Raw genomic sequence first — 24,100 nt, forward strand, 5'->3', positions numbered from 1 at the left:
CATTAATTGTAAGAAAGCCTAATAAATCTAGCACTTGCTAGGTCCCAGATACTAGGCTAAGCACTTTACACATATTACCTTTTACTAATTCTCACAACATTTTTGTGAGGTAAATACAGTTATAAATTAGCCTCATTTTGCAAGCTATGGAAGTGAAGAACAGAGAAGGCAAGTAACTTGCCCAAGATCACCATGGCTGGTAGGTGACAAAGTGTGGATTTGAATGTAGTCTGTGCCTTTAACCAATAGTCCACATCACAGAAACTACTTGGTCAATTTTATCAGTTTTGCATTTGAATAAAGTTTCATATATTAATCATAACTTAGTTCAGGTAAAAAGGGTTGCCTAGTAAAGGTGGTTTAAGGTTACCCAGCTCAGCAAATAAAGAAGATTGATGGACAGATTTCTTTGTAACTGGCTAAAATAAAACATTGAGAATGTTTAAAATAAATATTTCAGTAATATATACCTTTACCTGAAATTATTATTATGCTATTATTGACACCAGATAATATTGGGTTTACACTCTGGCTTTGCCACTTAAAAGATGTTTGACTTTTGGCAAATTGCTAAACTATGCTAAGGAATTTCTACACTGATGAAAAGACTGTTTATTTCTATACTGACAGAAAGAAGGTACATATTAATGTGAACTTTCGTAGACAACATATCTGTATTACCATCAATTCTACATTATTAAAGTCATTATTAAATGGTTGAGAGCCAAATTCCAACTTCAGGATACATATTTCATGAAAGGGACATCTGTGAGTTTGGGTAGTGGTCCAAGATCCATCTACTTCCTTCTGGTAGCAGCATCTTGACTTTCCTTTAGGGAACAGCTTTCTCCTACCCCAAGCACATGTACTTTAGGCATGGTCAAACCTTCCTTCTGGACCCAGAAATTGTCCTGGGACTCATATAGTGTGTGAGAGCATGTCCTCTCCTATGCTCCTTTTTGCCATATCCTATGCCACTGACGGGATTCCCTTGTGGCTCAGAGAGTAAAGAGTCTGCCTGCAGTGCGGGAGACCTGAGTTTGATATCCGGGCTGGAAAGATCCCCTAGAGAAGAAAATAGCAACCCATGCCAATATTCACTTTCACCAGTATTCTTGCCGGGAAAATCCCATGGACAGAGGAGCCTGGCAGGCTATAGTCCATAGAGCTGCAAAAAGTCAGACATGGCTGAGTGCACACACATGCATGTACATGCACGTGTACACACACACACACACACACACACACACACACACACACACCTATTTAGCACTGCAACAATTTTTATATTAGGGTAATATTTTTAAGTGAAACCTTTCTGTGTACACCAGTTGTACGATATTATCAACACTAAAGTAGAAATAGCCTCTTTATTCTAAAGAGAAAAAAATCACTTTCTCATCAATGGTTTGCCTTACCCCTATATTCCTGACAGCTGAGTGGCTTCAACTTCATCTCCACATTTAGCTCTTGGTCAAGCCCACTTATAACAAGGAGAATTAGAGCAGTGGTTCAGCTTGATTAGGAGCCTCAGCATCTGTTCACATTGCTGCCGTATCTGATCATACATGGCATCCATGCCTGATGCTATCCTCTCTTGACATTGCCTTGGAAACAAACTTCCTTTGTGAACCATCCATCACACCAATTCCAGTCACTTGTGGGCTACATTACTTCAGTTGTGTGGACTCTTTGTGACCCTATGGACTGTAGCCCGCCAGGCTCCCCTGTCCATGGGATTCTGCACACAAGAATACTAGAGTGAATTGCCATGCCGTTCTCCAGGGGACCTCTCTGACCCAGGATAGGACCTACATCTCTTGCGTTGGGAGGTGAGTTCTTTACCACTAGCGCCTCCTGAGTCACTTGGCCCTGCCATATTGCCTATTAACAACTCTCTGACTTAAAAAACTACTGAATAACCCTATTCTCTAAAGACCAGTTCCCTGCTCTGTTTTTGCTGGTGTATACAGGATTAAAAGCCCTAAATTATCCCACAGTCAGGGCCTTGTGCCCTACTGCTTACCTCATCAACACGGATTGCCATTTTAGGATCTGTTTCAGTGATTTGTAGAAACCAATAACTGTGTCAAATAATCAGGATCTTAATTAAAATATAAGTGGATGGTTTCTGATCTCAGGAAGCTCATTATCTAACAGAAAACAAAGACTGCTACAAAATGAAAGTTCCTATACTGTGAGACGTGTCCAAATGTGCATCCATTTTTCAGGCTTCATCTATAAATTGATTAACTAGATTGACAACCACAGAAAGGTAGAGCTGTAGAACAGAATATTTTAAAGCTTGGCAGTATAAAAATAATGGAATGGCAGAGAGGAGTTGGAAGAAGGAGAAAAAGAGATGACTCCTATCTAACATAGGGGCAAGGCACGACATAAAGTCTAATGTTGATGAATAAAGAAAATAAAGAATCAAGAACATCAAGTAGATCAACAAATTCAGCCAAGAGAAGAATTCAGAGTAAACATGTTCACTTGATTAATCACAAAATAAAGACAGAAGCATATTATTTTCACTTAAGAGAAACACTAGAAAAACATACAGAAAAGTTTAAAATTGAAATCACTTGAAGACTGAGATTGGGACTAGGTTTGAGCAAAGGAAAGAAGAGTTAAATGACAAGTAAAACTCTTCTCTCCTTTCAAGTATAGCATGCAAGACTTCCCTGGTAGCTCAGATAGTAAGGAGTCTGCATGCAATGTGGGAGACCTGGGTTTGATCCCTGGGTTGAGCAGATCCCATGGAAAAGGAAATGGCAACCCACTCCAGTATTCTTGCCTGAAAAATCCCATGGACAGAGCAACATGGCAGGCTGCAGTCCATGGGGTCACAAAGAGTCAGACACGATTGAGCAACTTCACTTATAGCATGCAAAAAGTGAGTAACTCAATCATACAGCTAAATATATATTTCATGTAGTGAATGTACTCGTGATAAATTAAATGACAGAGTAATCATGAAGTTAAATTATGGAAAAACCTTATGAGTAAAAATATCTAAATTTGAAGCAAGTTGCTTTTAGAAGGAACAATTCCAATCTGTTATAGATATCATTATTCACATTTTATTATTTAAAAGAGAATCTTGGTGATTTTATGAAAATTGCCCAAAGTTTAAGTGGTAACATGGAGAATTTGCACTCAGTCCTATCTAAATTCATAATATGCGTTCACAGTCCATACCTCGCTTCCAAAATGTGTACTTCCCCGCTGATTTTCATATCAGCTACTGAAGGTCCTAGTGCAGTGACCTTACATATTTAAGGCTTTTGATTAATGCTTCTTTGGGGACAACTTAATTGTTGAATTATTTATTTAGCATATGATACTCTCAGGACCCATCTTACCTTTAAGTTTATTTTACCTCAAGAACTTTCATTGAATGTAGTCTATGAGGTAAGGATTTGTTAGCTTTTAAAATAGAATATTAAAAAGAGAGAGAGAGAGATACTACCCCAGTAACACAGGACAGCAAACTATGCAATGCAGGCAGTGGCACCCACCAAAGAAGCAAGACTCAGCAGTGTGTGTTTTCCATTTTTACGTGACTTCTTTCTGAAAACATGTTGCTATTGTTTGTTGTTCAGTCACTCAGTCGTGTCCAACTCTTTGAGACTCCATGAACAGCGACACCCCAGGCTTCCCTGTCCTTCACCATCTCCTGGAGTTTGCTCAAACTCATGTCCATTGAGTTAGTGATGCCATCCAACCATCTTGTCCTCTGTCGACCCTTCTCCTCCTTTCTTCAATCTTTCACAGCATCAGGATCTTTTCCAATGAGTCAGTTCTTTATATGAAAAGGCCAAAGTACTGGCGCTTCAGCTTTAGCTGGAAATATGAACTAACTTCAAAGTCCAAAAAACCTTAAGAGTTATGAAAATAACTTTGGCTCTCAAAGAGGTAAAAATGCTATAATACTAAGACTCTAATCACACTTGAAATTTATGTCCAAATAGTGTCAAAACATTTCCAGTGTTTGAACACATTCTTTAATATGATACATTTCCTTGGCAATTGAAAACTGTTCAGCAGTTTAAACCTATCGATTGTTTTACTGAGAATAATATCCCCCTGTTTTTGTCAGGTTAAATGATTCCCAAGTTTTCTCAGCTGAATGTCAATTTGCGAGTCACTTTTTAATTTTTATTGTTTTGTCACTCTTTGATTTTCAAAAGATAGTAAGCAGAATATGATAAAATATTGTTACAACATTTCAGTAGAACACATTCTTCAATCCGGACCTGATCTGGAGAGACAACAGGTACTCTGGATGTAAATGGAATCTCAGTCATTTTCTCTCTGTCCCCCTTGGATATCCCCTCCAATCTTTGGATATTCTTGAAGGATTTTGAAGAAATACTAGGCTGCAGAGAAACTGGGACGAAATGACCATAATGAAATATTGAAATATGGGATTGCAGAAACCTCACTCTTCTAAAATGGCAGAACTCCCAAATGGAACCATTAACTGTTGGAGCAGGTCTCCAATGGATAGATACAAGTAGTCTGAATAGGCTTATTAAAAACACTTTGAGTGCCAGTGTTCAATATGCTAGCATCACTGACTCAATGGGCATGAGAAAAGTGAAAGAGAAGTCGCTCAGTCATGTCTGACTCTTTGTGACCCCATGGACTGTAGCCCACCAGGCTCCTCTGTCCATGGGATTCTCCAGGCAAGAATACTGGAGCAGGTTGCTGAGCAAACTCTGGGGGACAGTGAAGGACGGGGAAGCCTGGCATGCTACACAGTTTATGGGATCACAGAGAGTGAGACACAACTTAGCAACTGAATAACAGCAACAATGGACTGAAGGTCAAAAATATAAAATTCGAGAGCCATCTATCTGTGGGAAACTAGCCATATGCACTGACAAGGGCCAGCCCTCCAGGAAGATTTAAGCGCAGACTGGTGGACGAAGGCCAGAGAAATAACATTTCTTCATTTTTTGGCTCTTTTCCATTTTTCCTCCTCAATCATTATTTTTATTTTTTAATATTTGGCAAAATTTTTCCTTTCTTTGCTACACTATACTGCATCTCTTTGCTTTTGTAGTAGCAGTGGCTAGACTTTTATTTATATCCATTGTCAAAAAAGGGAATATATTTTCTCATCAGTGAACAAAGAATTATTCTCCTGTTTTTGAACCATTAATTATTTTCCTTCTTACTTACTATAATACTTAAACTCTAGGCATCCCTATTCCAGATAATTTAAGTTGAAAGTGTTGGAAGTGTTAGTCGCTCAGTCATGTCTGACTCTTTGCAACCACATGGACTGCAAGCCCACAAGGCTCCTCCTTCCAAAGCATTCTCCAGGCAAGAATACTGGAGTGGATAGCCATTCTCTTCTCCAGGGTATCTTCCTGTCCCAGGGATCAAACCCAGGTCTTCTGTATTGCAGGCAGATTTTTTACCATCCAAGCCACCAGGAAGCCTATGGACTCCTATATGGATGCCTACTGTTGGAAATTATTCTGTGTAAAAGCCACTAAATACAAACAGAATAAATATTCATCAGTCTTACCTATGTTTTCATTTGCTTTGATAGAAGCAGTGTAGTGTATTGGAAAAACATATAGGAAAGGAATATGGAGCCCATCTTTAGGTACTTAACATGTACTTATATATTCATTTACTTATGAATCAGGAATTTTTCCAAGTTTGCTACATAGCTTATCTCATTTAAGTTCACAGCATTATGACTTGGTTTATTCCCTAGGATTCTGAATACAAGCAACAGCTGCAGATACCATTTAAGGATGCCCAGCAGTTTTCTGAATTGCTGGGAAAGCTGGAGAGCAGAGTCAGGGCCTAAGCTTTAAAGAATTATTTCCCAAACGGTGAGCAGAACTCATTGATGAAGACATAATTGCTGTATTCAAGCACTAGAAGCTACAATTATACATCTTTTGCAACTTCTACCCATATCAGCATATGAGTCCTTCCCTTATGTACCAGGAACTCTACCTGTGTTTCACTAGTACCACATCTCCTATCCCAGAGTGAGCTCTTCAATTCCTTTCTGCCATCACTATCTGCACAGTCCACATCTGGAATAGTTGAATTTATCAGAAGAAAATAGATTAGATGACTCTGGTCTAGCTGAAAGGGAGATCAAGTGAATGAAGAGCCAACTCATTGGAAAAGATCCTGATACTGAGAAAGACTGAGGGCAGGAAGAGAAGGGGGCTTCAGAGGACGAGATGGTTGGAAGTTATCACTGACTCAATGGACATGTTTAAGCAAACTTCAGGAGCTAGGAAAACAAAAGTCTAGCATTTCCAGCTACTATATAGAAAGGCAGTCTTTGCTCCTCCCCAAGGAGACTTCTATAACCAGAGGATTTCTTTTTTATGATTTTATTAATTTATTATTTTTGGCTGTGCTGAATCTTCTTGGCTGCATGGACTTTTCTCTAGTTGCACCAAGCAGGGGCTACTCTCCAGCTGCAGTGCATGAGCTTCTCATTCTGGTGGTTCTTATTGTGGCACAGGGGCTTCGTTACTCCTGGCATGTGAATTCCACCCAGATCAGGGCTGCAACCTCTGTCTCCTGCATTGACAGGTGGATTGTTTTTTACCACTGAGACACCAAGGAAGCCCCCACCAGAGGATTTCTTCATCATAAAAAGACATTAAGATTTCTGTTTTTATCTTTTTGTTTTTATGTTTTATGTTTTGTGCTCTGTTTTGGGAAACAGAGTTAGAGCCTGATCCAGGGGGATGAAGTGTGGGGTTTTCTAAAAAGGCAAACAGGATCCAGTTGGGGCCCTGAGGATGTGTGCGGGGAATTAGTGTGGGTCTTGATGGAAGAGCAGGAAGAGGATGGGCTGGGATGTGCTGGGCATCTAGGGCAGCTCAGAGAACAATAGAATCACGTCCCAGGTGCTGAGGTCCCAACTACCCTTAACAGAGGAAGCCTGACCTCCCAGGATCTTAAGAGCTCAGCATGCCATCAGAGGAGTTCTAGAATGAGACATATCCAAGTGCCCCCACATCCTGGACTCATCAGCAAAGAGTCTGGCTCACACCACCTATCAGGCAAACCCCTGTGCTGGTGGACACCCAGCTTTCAGATATTAAATAATTATGCTGTATACCTGAAACTAACACAATGTTATATATCAGGTATTGTTCAATTAATGCAAAGATTTCCAAAGCCAGATACACAACACTCAATTGCGTCTAACTCTTAGGGACCCCATGGACTGTAGCCCACCAGGCTCCTCTGTCCATGGGATTCTCCAGGCAAGAATACTGGAATGGGTTGCCATTTCCTTCTCCAACTTACACAATACATAGAGTTAACACTCATCCTCATTTTGCAAATTAGATTCTTGAAGAAATTAACCCATACTCACACAATTATCAAGACATAGGGCTGGCATTTAAATCCAAGTTTATATTCATAACCAACATTTTTACACAAGTGATTTTGATTAATCACTTAACCAGCAGTTCTCAAACACTTGAATTTTCTCAAGATATGCCCAACATCAAAACTCTTCCATAGCAATATTATGTGATATTTCCCTATTTCACTGAACTGGACATATTTGCATTAATCATATGAACACATCAGTGGGTAAAATTTCTGGCACCTTAACCGTAAATCTAAATGGTAGAATAGAATCTAAACTAATCATCATTGCATTCTCCACTGTTACAGATTAACTAACAAAAATAATTATGTTTCACACAAGTATTCTATTGATGATACAGAAAAGTTGTGGATTTGATTAAATCTCTACATGTCAGTATACTTAATTCTAGTATTCTATGTGCAAAAGTAGAAAGTAGGTGTAAAGCCCTCTGCATCCTAATATACATGGCTGGCTGGAGGAAAATCATTTACTGTTTGCTTTGTGGCCTGAACTACCTGCTTTCTTCATGGAATATAATTTTCCTGTGACAAACTATGGTTATTCACACTTGTATATTTTCACAGTAGACATTTTCTCAAAAATTAATGAAATGAGTTTGTTATTTCAGGGAAAACTGATATTATCTTTTGACTATAATAACATTCAACTTTTCAAGAAAAATTTTTTTTCTGAAAGCTTGTATCAATCATATAAGCTTGATACTTCCCAATGCATGCTTAAAATGTTCCTCTGTTGAGATATTCTGATATTGTGCAAAGAGATATGCCAACGTTTAGAACGTTAATATATCTCAGTGAATCATTTACAAAATGGTCAGTTCAGGATGGTACAAAATCACACATGGATAAAACCATTCAAAATGCAAGATAAATAACTGATTTTAATTTGACAAAGAAAGAAAAAGTTTGTGGATGAGACTTTAGATTCCATATTCCAAGTCAACTTAAAAGGGACCATCATCAAGATTTTGTGTAGGATCAAAACAAAAATACCCAAAATATTATGAAAGGGCTAGGAAATACTTATTTCTTTTCTAATTATTAATACCTATTTGTGTAGGTTCGATTTTCTTGCACTGCAGAAAACCAACATATCATAATAAATTGAATACAGAGTGCAACTATCATATTAAGTAAAGTACCTAGTACCTACTAAGGGTTTTGTAAGCATTTTCTAATTTTGATTAATGCTATCATTATTAATATTTCAGTTCAGTTCAGTTCAGTTCAGTCACTCAGTCGTGTCTGACTCTTTGTAACCCCATGAATCGTAGCACGCCAGGCCTCCCTGTACATCAACAAATCCAGGAGTTCACTCAGACTCAAGTCCATCGAGTCTGTGATGCCATCCAGCCATCTCATCCTAGGTCGTCCCCTTCTCCTCCTGCCCCCAATTCCTTACAGCATCAGAGTCTTTTCCAATGAGTCAACTCTTCGCATGAGGTGGCCAAAGTACTGGAGCTTCAGCTTTAGCATCATTCCTTCCGAAGAAATCCCAGGGCTGATCTCCTTCAGAATGGACTGGTTGGATCTCCTTGCAGTCCAAGGGACTCTCAAGAGTCTTCTCCAACACCACAGTTCAAAAGCATCAATTCTTCAGCCTTCAGCCTTCTTCACAGTCCAACTCTCACATCCATACATGACCACAGGAAAAACCATAGCTTTGACTAGATGGACCTTAGTCGGCAAAGTAATGTCTCTGCTTTTGAATATACTATCTAGGTTGGTCATAACTTTTCTTCCAAGGAGTAAGCGTCTTTTAATTTCATGGCTGCAGTCACCATCTGCAGTGATTTGGCAGCCCAAAAAAATTAAGTCTGACACTGTTTCCAGTGTTTCCACATCTATTTCCCATGAAGTGATGGGACCAGATGCCATGATCTTCGTTTTCTGAATGTTGAGCTTTAAGCCAACTTTTTCGCTCTCCTCTTTCACTTTCATCAAGAGGCTTTTTAGTTCCTCTTCACTTTCTGCCATTAGGGTGGTGTCATCTGCATATCTGAGGTTATTGATATTTCTCCCGGCAATCATGATTCCAGCTTGTGTTTCTTCCAGTCCAGCGTTTCTCATGATGTACTCTGCATATAAGTTAAATAAGCAGGGTGACAATATACAGCCTTGACATACTCCTTTTCCTATTTGGAACCAGTCTGTTGATCCATGTCCAATTTGAACTGTTGCTTCCTGACCTGCATACAGATTTCTCTGGAGGCAGGTCAGGTGGTCTGGTATCCCCACCTCTTTCAGAATTTTCCACTTACTTACATAAATATATCAGATCACAAAACATCAAGTTGGCATTCACATGTATTTACATTATGTGTATTCATATGTATTTTTGTTACTTTAACTGATCAAATATTTAATAATCTGATAAATATCCTTGCAGCGCTCATCCAACTCAGGGGCTGTAACATTAATGATTCCTTTCATCCATCTTCATTCACTATGTATGTTTGAAACGAGACTAGGATTGTGAAATTGAGTTATTTAATGAAGCAGATTTTCACTCATCCATTCAGTAAACATTTCTTAAGCTCCCCTCATTTTATCTAGGCACTCATCTAGATATTGAGGAAACAAAGCTTTATAAGACATAGTCCCTACCATTAAGGATTTCAGTCTAGCTGAGGAAGACCAGAAGAAGTTGGAAAATTATCATGTAATGTGGTGATTGCTAACATAAGGATGCAAAGGTAACACCTATATGAAGAGGTGATATAAATGGTTTGTTTTTCTTTTTCATAAATACCTAAATAAAAAGCAAAGATCTCAACTGTCATATTGCTAATTTAGATTTTATGGTAAGGAGCTAATCATAAAGTGAGCCATTATATGTATCCACTATAATAAAATAATTTACAGTCTAAGTCTGGCATTACAAGAAGAAATTAGTTTTGATAAATGAAATCCACAGATAATACAAAAGGCAATTTTATTCATTAATTTCAATATCCTCCACACCCAGTGCTATTTACCAGTGGCAAAACTTATAAATTTGAGTTTTATTTATTATCCTGTAGGATATTTACACAGAAATGGAGGTGTCAGCTTTGCCAAGGCAGACAAAAGAGGGGAAGTTAAAAAATGAATGAATTTGATAATTAAAACCATTAAAAATTTAAGAATCTTGGAGATAATTCAGTACAAATCTTTAATGTTAGAGATGAAGGCATTGCGGTCCCATGTGGCCTTGGATCAATGTCACTCAGCTAGTTGGCTACAGAGCGGGAACTATAACCCAGGTGTCTAAACAGCAATGCTCATTAATTTATCCTAAGGAAAATGACAGCTGTGCAACATTTCAAATGCATAAGCTTTTCTCTCATTCACTAATGCTTTCCTCAGTTCAAGGTCAGTAATTAAAGGAAAGCGTTTCCGCCAGTGTATTCATTCCTAGAGAAAATAACGTTGAAGACTAGGGTTGGGGGAAGAATGGTAAAAACCCAAGGGGTTAGGAATTGGTTGTACAATATTCAGAGGACTAATAGGCACAGATTTTAAATTAAGCTAGAAACAATAGAAGTGGCCTAAGATTTTTAAGAAAGAACCAAGGGAAAGAATGTTTCAAGGAGTGGATATATTTTCTGAGCTGATACATTAACTAATTTTCATTAAAATATACAAATACTAGTGTTTACAGAATTCATAAATTCTTTTCCTCTTTACAAATGAACATAAGTTAGATTTTCAACCATGTAAAATGAAATGCCTTTGATGCACATTAAAGTGTTTTCTTTTTGAATATATGACCAAATATACTTTAAATCATACAAAAATATGATGAATTGTTTTTCCTGGTGAAAGTCATTTTTTTAATTTATGAGTTGCATATTTTTTATGCTTTTCTTGCCAGTTTTTAGGTTACTTCACATTTACACTTTATAAAATTGAAAAATTAGTAGGCATTTACAACATGCTATATATTTAAGGATTTGACTCTCTGAGACAGTGGATGTTGAAACACCACTTTGCTTTTTTAGTCAAAGCCATTCCTTGGAATTTAACTTGAAGATGGCGATGTTCTTCATGAAAATTGCACATGACTCCTTTTTGTTTCATTAATGATTGATGGATAGTTCTTCACACATGATTTGTAGTCTCTAGGAAAATCTCTATAACTAATATGTTATATTAAATATGTGTTTTTGTACTACCAGTGTTATAATATTAGACTTGGAATTTAAGCTCATTTCAAAAGGAACTATCAAGAAAATAGATCAAACATAAAGACAAAGTTGGAGTTATCCCAAGAATTTAAGGTAAGATTTACAACTTAGCCAATTCAACATAAAAACTACATTAAAGCCTTAAAGAAGAGGAGAAATATCATGATCAGCTAATAAATGGACAATCCTTTCAGTTATATTCAGCAAAAGTTTGTGATGCTACTCTTAAGAATCATATTGCAAACTAGGAATACAAAGACATGTCTCATCAAACATATACTGAAATAATAGCTTTGCTTTCTTCATCTAATAACAAATTTCCTTTGTGTTCTGGAAGATATTTGGCCTTATCTTTAGTCCTTTTAAAAAACATTTTAAGCTTTCAGAGGCAATAGTTACCAACAAGAACATATCAATGAATTTTACATTACAGCTTCTTATACGTCTAATGATTTCTCACGTGATCTTATCCTGCTATTTTACCATGTGATTCAAAGCACGTACTGTTACTTCATTTTCTTTCCCACCTTATGAGTCCCTTTAAGCTGCCACAGTCTTATGTAAAATTCACTAGATTCTGTAGAAAAGAAGTGCCTGATGTTTATTGTTCTATTCTTTCAGTAACAAACTGTTTATCTTGATCTGTTCTCATAAGTCTATTTGTCTCAGACACCAATTTCTCTCTTTATTGCCTTTTTATCCTTCTTTCCCAAAGCCCTCTATTTTAACATCATTCATCCATTCATTTTTTTCCCATCTAACATCCTGCAACTTTTTTAATAAACTGCAACTTGTGGTAAATGCTACAAATGACCAAAAACAAAGCGGCCAGTGACAATGAAGACTGCAAGATGAGCAAAAAAAATGGGGACATCAGGGCAAACCATATATAACCCTAAAAGGTGACTTCTTGGCATTGATGTTGGCACTTAAACTTTGCAGTGCTACCTCAGATGGCCTACATAAAGCCTCTTTTTTTAATATATAAATGTATTTATTTTCATTGGAGGTTAATTACTTTACAATATTGTATTGGTTTTGCCATACATCAACATGAATTCACAACAGGTATACACGTGTTCCCCATCCTGAACCCCCCTCCCACCTCCCTCCCTGTACCATCCCTCTGGGTTGTCCCAGTGCACCAGCCCCAAGCATCCAGTATCCTGCGTCGAACCTGGACTGGTGATTCGTTTCATATATGATGTTATACATGTTTCAAGGCCATCCGAGATAGCAAAAGAGACACAGATGTATAGAACAGTCTTTTGGACTCTGTGGGAGAAGGAGAGGGTGGGATGATTTGAGAGAATGGCATTGAAACATGTATAAAGCCTCTTTTTAGTTTATCTTAAGTTCCGGAAACTTTATATGATGCCTGATGTCCCTAAGTTTCACCCGTAACAGCCTATGTTTATAGGCTGGATTCAAATCAATAGCTCTTTTTTGTAGGATATTTTTCTCCTGTCATTATTTTTATTCTGCTACTAACAGTCATGAAATAAATTTCTTCATAGAAAAGAAAGATTGTGTGAATACAAATCAGTCTCTGCAGCAAGGAAAACCATCATTGGTATGTTGTATACATTTTTCATAAAAGTTTCCTATAAGCTTATACACAAAATGGATGATGTTGTTATAACTGTATTTTCATTTAAAATAACTATTTGTTTCCATTAAAACAAATATGCACATCATTTTATTTGCTGCAAATGTATGCAGCTTTTTTTTTTACCAGTTTCTATTGTCATATCTTTCTCCATTTGTCCACTATTATTAGATTGCAAATAAGTATTTTCACATGCATAGTTACACAGCAGTCTATTTTCTCATTATAAGGTCTTAGATTTGGAATTTTGAATCAAATTAAATAATCTATTTTTTAGATACTAACAAGTTGAATTTCAGAGACTTGTATTTTTTATAAACTGGAACCTTAAAATTTGGAAGTTTAAATCTCTCTGGTTTCTTTTTGGTATCATTTTAAGAATTAACATAAATATTAGTTATTTTCTTAAGGCATATATTCACTTTTAGCCAATTCTTAAATCTCTCCAGAATTTATTTTGGACTTTAATGCGATCCAAGGAAATCCTGGTTAGGACCTGCTTGAGAAAAACCCACACCTGTGGCAGTTACCGTGGAAGAGAGAAGGAAGTCTATTGTGGGCAGAATTCCCATCCTCCAACAGGATTAATTCAGAAGATGTACTGAGCATCTAGGAGGGCAGATATGAGGTTTTGTTAGTTAAATCTGAACTAACAGTACTCCTATGCCACCCTCTTTGTATTGACAGTTTTGTCTCCTGTCTAATCAAATATGCTCATGTATTTTTTTCTAAATTTTATTTTATATTTTGTTCTATCTTACAGAACTCATACGATTCAAGTTAAAAGAAAATTGAATTAACTTTGTCAAATATAGTAAGATCTGGGAAAATTTTAATAACTGTTTTACAGATTGCCTAAATTCCGCCCAGAACACTAAACAGAGACAGGAACTGACTGCTCACCTAACAGGCAATTCTCCTCTTGTATAATAACCAGACTTTGAACTCGTCTATAAACTAGGCAGCAATCTGAGTGAGAGTTGGATTTGACTTCTGTTCCCTGGTGGCTCAGATGGTAAAGAATCTGCCTGCAGTGCAGGAGACGGGGGTTTGATCTCTGGGTTGGGAAGATCCCCAGGAGAAATGAATGGAAACCCACTCCAGGGTTCTTGCCTGGAGAATTCCATGGACAGAGAAGCATGGCGGTCTATAGTCCATGGGGTCACAAAGAAACATGACTAAGTGACTAAGACACACACACACACACACACACACACACACACACACAGAGGTTTTGAAAATGTGATTAAGGTCTGATCAATTTGATATAAGAAATCTTTTGCTGTCTAATTGCAAACAAAACCAAAAGAAGAAATGGGTGAACTGGTTTTGTTTCTTTTTTTGTTTGTTTACATAAATTGAATCTTTTTTAAAAAGGTCCAAAAAACTGACATTGTGAGACAAAAACTTGCTGATGTTATTCCTTCCTAACATATGTTCTGGAGATGCAACTGAGACATCTGGAGTGTCAAGGGCTTCCTTGATACCATGAGGTACGAGCAGGATAAAAAGCTAACACACTTAGGATGATGTAGTAGAGGATGAAAAGAAATTAGATCCTGTCAACACTGTTAAGTTGCTGAATCAAGCCAGCAGTAGCTAAAGCACAACTGGTGTTAAGTGAGATAATTAAAATGTACTAATGCTCAATGTCGCTTCTTTAGATAAAATCATTATTGATTTATACAGTATGTTTCATCAAAGGATTTTAGAAGCCAGTAGTATTTGTTTTTTTAATATAAATTTATTTATTTTAATTGGAGGCTAATTACTTTACAATATTGTATTGGTTTTGCCATACATCAACATGAATCTTCCATGGGTGTTTGAAATCAAGTTCAAGAAGTGATTTCAGAAAATGGTGACTATAAGCCTATTGGTAGGAATTTACCTGCACTAGGAGATATGCAGAGAAAGAATGAACTGTTTTGGACTCTGAAAAACTATTTGTGGAAGAGAATTAGTGTCCACCATTGTTGAAAATGTATGTAACATACTTTGCAGCCAGCTTAAGTCAAATGCTCTAAGCAATTTGAAAATAACAGCACCTAAAACTAATGAACATGTAGGAAGTATGTCACCTTTAAGTTTTAAAAAATATGTTAGAATTTGTCCACATGAACATTTTCTTTGATGGAGAAGCAATTTAGTCAAATGGTCTTCTGTTTTAAAATTAGCTATTTAAGATTTTAACAGTTTTCTATATTTAGTTTGATTGCAGGTTTTATTGTAACACATCTGATTTATACAAATATGTTACTTGTGTTCATAATTTATCCTGAAAATTTAAATATTGAACCACTTATCTGATCCTTTGCATAATATGCATTTATACTAATTCTTTTTCATTTCATGATGAAAGTCAACCAATCATTGAGAGTTGCTTTAAGTAAAAATTTCCTGAAGTTTCTCTAATGCAGATAGATTTTTTTCCTACACATTATCAGTTAATAAGTTAATCTTATTTTGTTTCTGTTCACATGATTTACTTAAATGTTATATTGATTGAAGAATGTTGTTGTTCAGTCACTAAGTCAATGTCCAACTCTTTGTGACCCCATGGACTGTAGTATGCCAGGTTCCTCTGTCCTCTACTGTCTCCTGGAGTTTGCTCAAATTCATGTCCATTGAGTCAGTGATTGAAAGATAGAATTCAGTATATTAAAATATACGGGATAAAGTCACCCAATCTAGCAGATGTGTGTTACATGAGCATATGTACACACACATAATTAATGAGAACTTATGATAAAAATAATTTATTTACAATAGTACCAGATAAATAAATAGATAAAAATATACAAATAGATAAAAATATAACATAACTATTACAAGAAAGGAGTTCAGCAAAATAAGACAAAACTATGAAATTCACCTGATACATAAAAGGAGTCAACTAGATGACCAGATATTTAAAAGATGCTTACTCCTTGGAAGGAAAGTTATGACCAACCTAGATAGCATATTGAAAAGCAGAGATATTACTTTGCCAATAAAGGTCCATCTAGTCAAGGCTATGGTTTTTCTAGTGGTCATGTATGGATGTGAGAGTTGGACTGTGAAGAAAGCTGAGTGCTGAAGAATTGATGCTTTTGAACTGTGGTGTTGGAGAAGACTCTTAGAGTCCCTTGGACTGCAAGAAGGTCCAACCAGTCCATCCTAAAGGAGACCAGTCCTGGGTGTTCATTGGAAGGACTGATGCTAAAGCTGAAACTCCAATACTTTGGCCACCTCATGCAAAGAGTTGACTCATTGGAAAAGACTCTGATGCTGGGAGGGATTGGGGGCAGGAAGAGAAGGGGACAACAGAGGATGAGATGGCTGGATGGCATCACTGACTCGATGAACGTGAGTCTGAGTGAACTCCAGGAGTTGGTGATGGACAGGGAGGCCTGGTGTGCTGTGATTCATGGGGTTGCAAAGAGTTGGACATGACTGAGCGGCTGAACTGACTGACTGACATAAAAGGAGTCGACTAGATGACTAGATATTAATGATATAAACTCAGAAATTGAATAATGTAATACATCATATTCCCAAACTAATAATCGCTAATAAAAATGATAAGCAAATCCTTTATTTTAAAATGTCTTAAAGTACCCAAGTTTCAATGAAGAGAAGAGATATTATGAAAATGAAATATTGTGACAACAGGACTGCCCTAGAAAATATTAACACATATTAAAAAAAACACACATTAATTAACATGCTGCAAGTATCAGAGATGGCTGAGTGAGACTGCATGAAGTGAGACAAGAAAATTGATATATCAGAATAGCTCAGATAGCGATCATGTTTCTATTAGTAAATGTAAGAGAAACAATAATGTCAGTGGGACTGGATTGATTAATTAAGCAATTTTATGGGAACAATTGATTGAAAGTTTAAGCCAATATCTATTTTTACCTAATTTAGGATGTATAATGATGCATTCAATTTAAGTCTACTTGACAACATTTGACTACCTAAATAAAAATGTAATGGCCAACATCACTTGATCATTTTGATATGTATTATATGAGATTTGTTAAGTATCTTAACATGCCTAATTTAAGTGTGAAACTTAATTATCAGATCCCCCTTTTCATTATTGAACTTCTACTTAAGTATCTTTTTTGTTTTTCTTTTAAAAATTTTCTCTTCCAGTTTTATTGAAATATAATTGACAGCACTGTATAAGCTCAAAGTGTGCAAAATAATGATTTAACTTAACATACATCAAGAAATGATTACTATAATAAATTTATATATATATATATATCATATAGATGCAAAACAGAAGAAAAAGAAAAAATTTGTTTTCCTTGTGATGAGAACTCTTAGGATCTATTTTCTTAACAACTTCCATATATAACATACAGGCGTTTTAGTTATATTAATCAATTGTGTATTGCATTCCTAGTATGCATTTCTTGTAACTGCAGATTTGGACCTTTGGATCACCTTCATCCAATTCCCCCTTTATCCACCCCCTTTCCCCTCTGGTAACCATAAATCTGATCTCTTTTTCTGTGCTTACTTGCTTGTTAATTTCAAAGTATAATTGAACTAAAACAGTGTGTTAGTTTCCTGTTACGTAACATAGAGATTTGATATTTCTATACATTTCAAAATGATCACTATAAGTCTAGTTACCTCATCACCATAAAAGAATTTATGACTGTATTTTCTGCAATGTACATTTCATTCCCATGACTCACTTGTTTTGTAACTGGAAGTTCAAAAGTTTTCATTTCCTTCACATTTTTCTTTTATCCCCTCATTCCCCTTCCCCTCTGGCAATGTTCTGTTTGTTCTCTGTATCTGTCACTCTGCTTCTATTTTGTTGTATTTATTCATTTATTTAAATTTTTAGATTTCATATGTAAATGAAGCCATAAGGTATTTTTCTTTAAATTATCTCACTAGCATAATACTCTTTAGGTCCATTCATATTGTGTCAAATGGAAAAATTTCATTCTTTTTTATGGCTGGATAATATTCCATTATATATTATGCTATTATAAATATTAGAAACAATACCTGTGTCTGTATATCTACTGACAAAATAATTAGGGAGGTGTTGAAATGACCTACTTCATGAGTGAGCAAAGATTGAGTAATAGATAAAAGTAAAATGTTCTGATTATATATCAGAGACAAATGCCTCACTGCTGACATAAGAAGCCTGTTAACACTATCCTGAAGTATCAACACGTATAGCTTTATAAGAATCATAACTTCAGATTCCCGACCAATGGCAATGCTTCTACTATCATAGCTCTACTGCTGCTGCTAAGTCACTTCAGTCGTGTCCGACTCTGTGCGACCCCATGGACTGCAGCCTACCATGCTGCTCTGTCCATGGGATTTTTCAGGCAAAAGTACTGGAGTGGAGTGCCATTGCCTTCTCCTATCATAGCTCTACTTTGATCATTTATTAGGATTATACTTGAAGTCCATACTAAGGAAATTATGTTTTGTTTCACAGGCACTGGAACATCTTAAATGTTCTTTGACCTAGGGAGTAAAATGATCACAAAATATGGTACCTAGGAACATTATTCAGAGGGAGATTTAAACAATGAAATTAAAGAGATTAAAACCTCAGGCACAGTCAACAGGCTATTTCTGTATTACAGATGCTAAGTAATAAGAGCACATCCCTTGTGGCAAATAAAAGTTGAACAGAAATGGATAAAATGTCTCCAAAGTTTTGAATCTGTATTACTTGGAGAATCAGAGTCATAATTTAAAATTATGCAAATGTAAGAGAAAAGCTGTGTTTGGCTTCTGTTATTTTTCCTTTTGTTTTTAAGAGGAGAAAAAAAATGATTTCAAGGTTAGATGTCAAATGAAAAGAAAAGAACACCCAAGTAATTCTGATGATAAGCATTAGCGTTGTTAATGATTTACTAGGTTCAAAGCACTCATCTAACTGCCTGCTTGCTGCTTGCCATAAACCGATTTTTCAGATGAGGTAAGTGAAGCCCAAAGATGGAAAGTGTCTAGTGTTAGTTAGCTGATCATTGGTAGCACCAGGACTTACATATAGACATGCTAGCTACAAAAGATTGTGCGCTTATGCAATTGCAGTTCAGGTCAGTTAAGTCGCTCAGTCGTGTCCAACTCCTTGCGACCCCACGAATCGCAGCACACCAGGTCTCCCTCTCCATCACCAACTCCCGGAGTTCACTCAGACTCACGTCCATCGATTCAGTGATGCCATCTAGCCATCTCATCCTCTGTCGTCCCCTTCTCCTCCTGCCCCCAATCCCTCTCAGCATCAGAGTCTTTTCCAATGAGTCAACTCTTTGCATGATGTGGCCAAAGTACTGGAGTTTCAGCTTCAGCATCATTCCCTCCAAAGAAATCCCAAGGCTGATCTCCTTCAGAATGGACTGTTTGGATCACCTTTCAGTTCAAGGGACTCTCGAGTCTTCCCGAACACCGCAGTTCAAAAGCATCAATTCTTTGGCACTCAGCCTTCTTCACAGGCCAACTTTCACATCCATACATGATCATAGGAAAAACCATAGCCTTGACTAAGGTGAGGTAAGGTGAAGTCGCTCAGTCGTGTCCGACTCTTTGCGACCCCGTGGACTGTAACCTACTAGGCTTCTCCGTCCATGGGATTCTCCAGGCAAGAATACTAGAGTGGATTGCCATTTCCTTCTGCAGGAGATCTTCCCGACCCAGGGATCGAACCCGGGTCTCCCTCATTGGAGGCAAAGGCTTTAACCTCTGAGCCACCAGGGAAGCGGGGCAGCCTTGACTAGAGGGACCTTTGTTGGAAAAGTAATGTCTCTGCTTTTCAATATGCTATCTAGGTTGGTCATAACTTTTCTTCCAAGGGGTAAGCGTCTTTTAATTTCATGGCTGCTATCACCATCTGCAGTGATTTTGGAGCCCCCCAAAAATTAAGTCTGAGACTGTTTCCACTGTTTCCCAATCTATTTCCCATGAAGTGATACGATCAGATGCCATGATCTTCATTTTCTGAATGTTGAGCTTTAAGCCAACTTTTTCACTCTCCTCTCCATTTTCATCAAGAGGCTTTTTAGTTCTTCTTCACTTTCTGCCATAAGGGTGGTGTCATCTGCATATTTGAGGTTATTGATATTTCTCCTGGTAATCTTGATTCCAGCTTGTGCTTCTTCCAGTCCAGCGTTTCTCATGATGTACTCTGCATATAAGTTAAATAAGCAGGGTGACAATATACAGCCTTGACATACTCCTTCTCCTATTTGGAACCAGTCTGTTGTTCCCTGTCCAGTTCTAACTGTTGCTTATCCAATTTACCATGTACAAATAAATATTTAAGTCAGGCTTAAGGAAAGAATGGGAACTGATGAATACATCGACTTTGGAAAGAGGAAAAAAATAGTTGTATAAGAGAATTCAGAGCAGTCGTTCTTAACAGTGGCCAATTGTGCAGCTTTACAATCAGATTTATTGGTCCAAACACTGAGAATCCTCAATCGGTAGGTTTTGAGTATCAACTGACCTATTTAGTTAAAAGAAGATCCACAGTGATTCTGATTCACAAGCAAAGTGAGAATCACAAATGTAGGGAGGGAAATAAAGAGAGTTAGTTGCTACAATCCCTCTTAAATGATAACAGTTAACTTATTAAAGGTATGTTATGCATGCAGAAATGAGAAGCCAAAGTGTAGCTCTGTCATTCACTTCAGCTCTGTCATTAAGCTGTCCTATTGGCAAATTTGCTGGCCCAGAATTGTAAATCTTGAGAAACATCCACACGCTCTAGGAATACTATTTATCATGAATTCTGTACACCATCTCTACAACTCAAATATATTAAAGAGTAACCAAGTTTAAGCTACATCCATGGACACACAATTTCTAAACATTGAGATGGAATGCTGCTACTGCTGTTAAGTCGCTTCAGTTGTGTCTGACTGTGCGACCCCAAGACGGCAGCCCACTAGGCTCCTCCATCCCTGGGATTCTCCAGACAAGAACAGTGGAATGGGTTGCCATTTCCTTCTCCATGCAATGGAATCCCAAAGTCTAACTTTAAAGTCTATTATTTTTCCCATTAGAGATTTCTTTGAGATTATGCTTTCATAATGGTGCTTCTTTGAGATTATGTTTTCAGAGACATTGAGGTCTAGAGAGTTTTCTTGGGGCCAGTTTGGTGGAAAGCAGTGCAGACAAAGGAATGCAGAAGAAGAACAATTTGAAGGCCTCCATCTAATATCTTCTTATAACTTCAACCACAACATCTTTGTTCTTATGTAGGGGGATTCTCTGTGTGTGTGTGTGTGTGTGTGTGTGTGTGTGTGTGTGTGTGTGTGTTTAAGTTGCCAGGCTCCTCTGTCCATGGGATTCTTCAGTCAAGAACATTGAAGTGGGATGCCATTTCCTCCTCCAGGGGATCTTCCTGACCCAGGGATAGAACCCATGTCTCTTATGTTTCCTGCATTGGCAGGCAAATTCTTTAACCACAGCGCACAAAGGGTACAAAAGTTACTGAATTAACCCAAGAAGACAAAATAGGAGTAATAACACTAGATAGGGGGGTTCAGAAGAAGTTAGCACCTTATGTACAGGAAAGATCCATCTTAACTAACTTACACAAATCATGAAAAATTGAGAAATTCACAAATGCTGTCAACTATAAGGATATTTGAAAAATTTCTCAACAAAGCAATTATTACTTCCCCTTATTATAAAAATCATGTTTCTTATATGAACTAATTTTTATAGCATACTTATATTTTAGGAATAGATTTTGACTAACTTATCTTGTATAACACTCTTTGGGAAGACTTTAGTGCAAGGGATTCCAAACTGGCACCCTGGTCAATATGGGTCACTCTGCTATGTTGCGTTTGTAAGATGGCTGTGTGATCCATAGTGGAAAACAAGATGCATTTGAAAGTGACAGTAGGCATGAAACTTGACAGTCAGTCCCCTGGCATACAGAGATATATGGTCATACTACCTATTTAGCTACTATAAGGTTGAAAAACATCAATCTAAACACTTTTATATGAATTAGTTCTTCCAGTTCACCGAAGTCACACTACTACTTAGTGTTTGAAATTTTGTTACCTGATCCCTATTTTATGCAAATAAAAATACGAATATAAACCCATCTCCTTTCTAAGTAAAGACTGTATGTGTACATACATGTGTAAGCATGTACACACAATATATTAAAATCATACATGTCTGTACAAATATACACATATTGTGTGTGTACATGTGTGCATACATGTATGATTTTCAAATCTATTCATACCTTGGTTCTCCCACATAATGGATAATCTTCCCTCTGCTTCTTATTACAAAGATTCTCATTTATTCTCCCCCATTTTCCCCACTCAGAATCTTTTCTTGCCCTCAAAGGAGGAGAATCCCACCTGGCCATAACTTCAATATAGTTAGTATTATGATTTCCATTATTTTCTTTCATTGGGTATAACAAAAACCAACAACATGCCTATAGCTGATGAACAATGAGAACAATGTATCAGTAGATATATTAATACTTGACAAAAACTTCTCCCATCTGACCTATATTATATTTTTTAAGTGAAGCTTTGTTGAATATATTCATCACAAAATAAATGGAGCATTGTTAGCAAAATAGACAGCTTAGATCTCTAGTAGTATAGAGAACTGTTAACGGTTGCTATACACCAGCACCTCTTATTTTGAAGTACTTAAACATAAGCACAAAGCCACAAACAAGAGAATGAGAATGAGAATAATAAATTATGGAAATCAGAACTAATTGTGCTTTCAGAGGTTTGATAGATTATCCTTTTAAAACTGGAGAGAAGAGCTGGGTTTTTGTTATTGCAATGCTGAGATGAATTACCCACGACCTTATGTAAACTGAAAGCTTGTACTGACCTGTTGAAATCGGAAAACTTGTAACCATGGCAACGGAGGACAAGTAAAATTAGGTTTCTGCTGCAGTTATAAATGAGGTGGAGAAACCCTGGACTTTTCCTCCCTCAATCTGAGACAAAGACAACACAGAAAATGAAAACCATCATTTTTTTCTGTCTATGGCTTTCCCAGTCATAAAATGCAAGTCATGATTTGGATGAAAATCTCCACAAAGACAGATGGTGATCGACAAGGTATGAAGGGAGAGAAGGTAGGGTGTAAGGATTGGCAAAATGAAGTAGAATCAGAAAGATATAGAAGATCACAGGCAGTGGCAAAGCCCCTGATTAAAAAATTCTTAAATGCATGCCATACACAACTGCAGTGTTGGACATTTCAAAGTATCTAAACATACTTGAAAGTACAAGAGAAAACCAATAAGTCATTTCAAATGATTATGCTGCATATCTCTTTTATCTAAAATAAAAAAGATATTAAACACAGAATATTTGTAACTATATCCATCTTTACTGTGTTCTAAACTAAGTAAATAATTATATATAAGGCTTTGAAATGTGATTCTATCTATTCAAGCTTAATGGCCACTATGGTTAATTCTGTTAATCCTTTTAAGTCAGAATTTTTATCAGGTATTTTCCAAAAATTTAACCTCTTTCACCTGACACTTGGTGGCACTACTACTTCATAAGGCAAGTCCCTCCAAATGGTTCCCAAATCTTCTGTTTTAAGGCTTTGGAAAATACATTATCTATCACTCTCAAGGACAACCCTTCAGCTCGAATGCTTTGGCTATGCTACTTGCATGTGTGAACGCTATGTTGTTTTAGTCGTGTCTCACATTTTGCAATAGTATGGACCGTAGACTGCCAGACTTCTTTCTCTGTCCATGAGATTCTCCGGGCAAGAATACTGGAGTGGGTTGCCATGCCCTCTTCCATGGGATCGTCCCAACCCAGGGACTGAACCTGTGTTTCTTATACGTCTTGCATTGGCAGGTGGGTTCTTTACCACTAGAGCCACCTAAGAAACCCCTATGCTACCTGAGGCATTA

The sequence above is a fragment of the Ovis canadensis genome, chromosome 16 (genome assembly GCF_042477335.2).
Source record: "Ovis canadensis isolate MfBH-ARS-UI-01 breed Bighorn chromosome 16, ARS-UI_OviCan_v2, whole genome shotgun sequence".
In the NCBI taxonomy this organism is placed as follows: domain Eukaryota; kingdom Metazoa; phylum Chordata; class Mammalia; order Artiodactyla; family Bovidae; genus Ovis; species Ovis canadensis.